Below are 6,000 nucleotides of genomic sequence, written 5' to 3' on the forward strand. Positions count from 1 at the left end.
TGAACTCTGTGGGAGTCTCACTGATTAACACTGAACCCTGTGGGAGTCTCACTGATTAACACTGAACCCTATGGGAGTCTCACTGATTAACACTGAACCCTGGGGGAGTCTCACTGATTAACACTGAACCCTGTGGGAGTCTCACTGATTAACACTGAACCCTGTGGGAGTCTCACTGATTAACACTGAACCCTATGGGATGCTCACTAATTAACACTGAACCCTGTGGGAGTCTCACTGATTAACACTGAACCCTATGGGAGTCTCACTGATTAACACTGAACACTGTGGGAGTCTCACTGATTAACACTGAACCCTATGAGAGTCTCACTGATTAACATTGAACCCTATGGGAGTCTCACTGATTAATACTGAACCCTGTGGGAGTCTAACTGATTAACACTGAACCCTGTGGGAGTCTCACTGATTAACACTGAACCCTATGGGGGTCTCCCTGATTAACACTGAACCCTATCGGAGTCTCACTGATTAAAACTGAAACCTGTGGGAGTCTCACTGAATAACACTGAACCCTATGTGTGTCTCACTGATAAACACTGAACCCTATGGGAGTCTCACTGATTAACACTGAACCCTATTGGAGTCTCACTGATTAACACTGAACCCTATGGGATTCTCATTGATTAACTCTGAACCCTACGGGAGTCTCATTGATTAACACTGAACACTATTGGAGTCTCACTGATTAACACTGAACCCTACGGGAGTCTTACTGATTAACATTGAACCCTATGGGAGTCTCACTGATGAACACTGAACTCAATGGGAGTCTCACTGATTAACACTGAACACTATGGGAGTCTCACTGATTAACACTGAACACTATGGGAGTCTCACTGATTAACACTGAACCCTATGGGAGTCTCACTGATTAACACTGAACCCTGTGGGAGTCTCACTGATTAACACTGAACCCTATGGGGGTCTCCCTGATTAACACTGAACCCTATCGGAGTCTCAGTGATTGTCACTGAACCCTGTGGGAGTCTCACTGATTAACACTGAACCCGGTGGAAGTCTCAGTGATTAACAGTGAACCCTATGGGAGTCTCACTGATTAACACCGAACCATATGAGAGTCTCACTGATTAACACTGAACCCTGTGGGAGTCTCACTGATTAACACTGAACCCTGTGGGAGTCTCAATGATTAACACTGAACCCTGTGGGAGTCTCACTGATTAACAATGAACCCTATGGGATGCTCACTAATTAACACTGAACCCTGTGGGAGTCTCACTGATTAACACTGAACCCTATGGGAGTCTCACGGATTAACACTGAACACTGTGGGAGTCTCACTGATTAACACTGAACCCTATGGGAGTCTCACTGATTAACACTGAACACTGTGGGAGTCATCCTGATTAACACTGAACCCTATCGGAGTCTCACTGATTAACACTGAAACCTGTGGGAGTCTCACTGAATAACACTGAACCCTATGTGTGTCTCACTAATTAACACTGAACCCTATGGGAGTCTCACTGATTAACACTGAACCCTATTGGAGTCTCAGTGATTAACACTGAACCCTATGGGAGTCTCATTGATTAACTCTGATCCATACGGGAGTCTCATTGATTAACACTGAAACCTGTGGGAGTCTCACTGAATAACACTGAACGATAAGTGTGTCTCACTGATTAACACTGAACCCTATGGGAGTCTCACTGATTAACACTGAACCCTGGGGGAGTCTCACTGATTAACAATGAACCCTGTGGGAGTCTCACTGATTAACACTGAACCCTGTGGGAGTCTCACTGATTAACACTGAACCCTATGGGAGTCTCACTGATTAACACTGAACACTGTGGGAGTCTCACTGATTAACACTGAACCCTATGAGAGTCTCACTGATTAACATTGAACCCTATGGGAGTCTCACTGATTAATACTGAACCCTGTGGGAGTCTAACTGATTAACACTGAACCCTATGGGATGCTCACTAATTAACACTGAACCCTGTGGGAGTCTCACTGATTAACACTGAACCCTATTGGAGTCTCAGTGATTAACACTGAACCCTATGGGAGTCTCATTGATTAACTCTGAACCATACGGGAGTCTCATTGATTAACACTGAAACCTGTGGGAGTCTCACTGAATAACACTGAACGATATGTGTGTCTCACTGATTAACACTGAACCCTATGGGAGTCTCACTGATTAACACTGAACCCTATGGGAGTCTCACTGATTAACACTGAACCCTATGGGAGTCTCATTGATTAACTCTGAACCCTATGGGAGTCTCACTGATTAACACTGAACACTATGGGAGTCTCACTGATTAACACTGAACCCTACGGGAGTCTCACTGATTAACATTGAACCCTATGGGAGTCTCACTGATGAACACTGAACTCAATGGGAGTCTCACTGATTAACACTGAACACTATGGGAGTCTCACTGATTAACACTGAACACTATGGGAGTCTCACTGATTAACACTGAACCCTATGGGAGTCTCACTGATTAACACTGAACGCTGTGGGAGTCTCACTGATTAACACTGAACCCTATGGGGGTCTCGCTGATTAACACTGAACCCTATCGGAGTCTCAGTGATTGTCACTGAACCCTGTGGGAGTCTCACTGATTAACACTGAACCCGGTGGAAGTCTCAGTGATTAACAGTGAACCCTATGGGAGTCTCACTGATTAACACCGAACCATATGAGAGTCTCACTGATTAACACTGAACCCTGTGGGAGTCTCACTGATTAACACTGAACCCTGTGGGAGTCTCACTGATTAACACTGAACCCTGTGGGAGTCTCACTGATTAACACTGAACCCTATGGGATGCTCACTAATTAACACTGAACCCTGTGGGAGTCTCACTGATTAACACTGAACCCTATGGGAGTCTCACTGATTAACACTGAACACTGTGGGAGTCTCACTGATTAACACTGAACCCTATGGGATTCTCACTGATTAACACTGAACACTGTGGGAGTCTCCCTGATTAACACTGAACCCTATCGGAGTCTCACTGATTAACACTGAAACCTGTGGGAGTCTCACTGAATAAAACTGAACCCTATGTGTGTCTCACTGATTAACACTGAACCCTATGGGAGTCTCACTGATTAACACTGAACCCTATGGGAGTCTCACTGATTAACACTGAACCCTGTGGGAGTCTCACTGATTAACACTGAACCCTATGGGAATCTCATTGATTAACACTGGACCATGTGGGAGTCTCACTGATTAACACACGAACCCTATGGGAGTCTCACTGATTAACACTGAACCATATGGGAGTATCACTGATTAACACTGAACCCTATGGGAGTCTCACTGAGTAACACTGAACCCTATGGGTGTCTCACTGATTAACACTGAACCCTGTGGGAGTCTCACTGATTAACACTGAACCCGGTGGAAGTCTCAGTGATTAACAGTGAACCCTATGGGAGTCTCACTGATTAACACTGAACTCTGTGGGAGTCTCACTGATTAACACTGAACCCTGTGGGAGTCTCACTGATTAACACTGAACCCTATGGGAGTCTCACTGATTAACACTGAACCCTGGGGGAGTCTCACTGATTAACACTGAACCCTGTGGGAGTCTCACTGATTAACACTGAACCCTGTGGGAGTCTCACTGATTAACACTGAACCCTATGGGATGCTCACTAATTAACACTGAACCCTGTGGGAGTCTCACTGATTAACACTGAACCCTATGGGAGTCTCACTGATTAACACTGAACACTGTGGGAGTCTCACTGATTAACACTGAACCCTATGAGAGTCTCACTGATTAACATTGAACCCTATGGGAGTCTCACTGATTAATACTGAACCCTGTGGGAGTCTAACTGATTAACACTGAACCCTGTGGGAGTCTCACTGATTAACACTGAACCCTATGGGGGTCTCCCTGATTAACACTGAACCCTATCGGAGTCTCACTGATTAAAACTGAAACCTGTGGGAGTCTCACTGAATAACACTGAACCCTATGTGTGTCTCACTGATAAACACTGAACCCTATGGGAGTCTCACTGATTAACACTGAACCCTATTGGAGTCTCACTGATTAACACTGAACCCTATGGGATTCTCATTGATTAACTCTGAACCCTACGGGAGTCTCATTGATTAACACTGAACACTATTGGAGTCTCACTGATTAACACTGAACCCTACGGGAGTCTTACTGATTAACATTGAACCCTATGGGAGTCTCACTGATGAACACTGAACTCAATGGGAGTCTCACTGATTAACACTGAACACTATGGGAGTCTCACTGATTAACACTGAACACTATGGGAGTCTCACTGATTAACACTGAACCCTATGGGAGTCTCACTGATTAACACTGAACCCTGTGGGAGTCTCACTGATTAACACTGAACCCTATGGGGGTCTCCCTGATTAACACTGAACCCTATCGGAGTCTCAGTGATTGTCACTGAACCCTGTGGGAGTCTCACTGATTAACACTGAACCCGGTGGAAGTCTCAGTGATTAACAGTGAACCCTATGGGAGTCTCACTGATTAACACCGAACCATATGAGAGTCTCACTGATTAACACTGAACCCTGTGGGAGTCTCACTGATTAACACTGAACCCTGTGGGAGTCTCAATGATTAACACTGAACCCTGTGGGAGTCTCACTGATTAACACTGAACCCTATGGGATGCTCACTAATTAACACTGAACCCTGTGGGAGTCTCACTGATTAACACTGAACCCTATGGGAGTCTCACGGATTAACACTGAACACTGTGGGAGTCTCACTGATTAACACTGAACCCTATGGGAGTCTCACTGATTAACACTGAACACTGTGGGAGTCTCCCTGATTAACACTGAACCCTATCGGAGTCTCACTGATTAACACTGAAACCTGTGGGAGTCTCACTGAATAACACTGAACCCTATGTGTGTCTCACTAATTAACACTGAACCCTATGGGAGTCTCACTGATTAACACTGAACCATATTGGAGTCTCAGTGATTAACACTGAACCCTATGGGAGTCTCATTGATTAACTCTGATCCATACGGGAGTCTCATTGATTAACACTGAAACCTGTGGGAGTCTCACTGAATAACACTGAACGATAAGTGTGTCTCACTGATTAACACTGAACCCTATGGGAGTCTCACTGATTAACACTGAACCCTGGGGGAGTCTCACTGATTAACAATGAACCCTGTGGGAGTCTCACTGATTAACACTGAACCCTGTGGGAGTCTCACTGATTAACACTGAACCCTATGGGAGTCTCACTGATTAACACTGAACACTGTGGGAGTCTCACTGATTAACACTGAACCCTATGAGAGTCTCACTGATTAACATTGAACCCTATGGGAATCTCACTGATTAATACTGAACCCTGTGGGAGTCTAACTGATTAACACTGAACCCTATGGGATGCTCACTAATTAACACTGAACCCTGTGGGAGTCTCACTGATTAACACTGAACCCTATTGGAGTCTCAGTGATTAACACTGAACCCTATGGGAGTCTCATTGATTAACTCTGAACCATACGGGAGTCTCATTGATTAACACTGAAACCTGTGGGAGTCTCACTGAATAACACTGAACGATATGTGTGTCTCACTGATTAACACTGAACCCTATGGGAGTCTCACTGATTAACACTGAACCCTATGGGAGTCTCACTGATTAACACTGAACCCTATGGGAGTCTCATTGATTAACTCTGAACCCTATGGGAGTCTCACTGATTAACACTGAACACTATGGGAGTCTCACTGATTAACACTGAACCCTACGGGAGTCTCACTGATTAACATTGAACCCTATGGGAGTCTCACTGATGAACACTGAACTCAATGGGAGTCTCACTGATTAACACTGAACACTATGGGAGTCTCACTGATTAACACTGAACACTATGGGAGTCTCACTGATTAACACTGAACCCTATGGGAGTCTCACTGATTAACACTGAACGCTGTGGGAGT

This window comes from Petromyzon marinus, unplaced genomic scaffold, assembly GCF_048934315.1.
Source record: "Petromyzon marinus isolate PM22_M1 ecotype Great Lakes invasive population unplaced genomic scaffold, UKy_Petmar_22M1.pri1.0 PM_Scaffold_12, whole genome shotgun sequence".
NCBI lineage: Eukaryota > Metazoa > Chordata > Hyperoartia > Petromyzontiformes > Petromyzontidae > Petromyzon > Petromyzon marinus.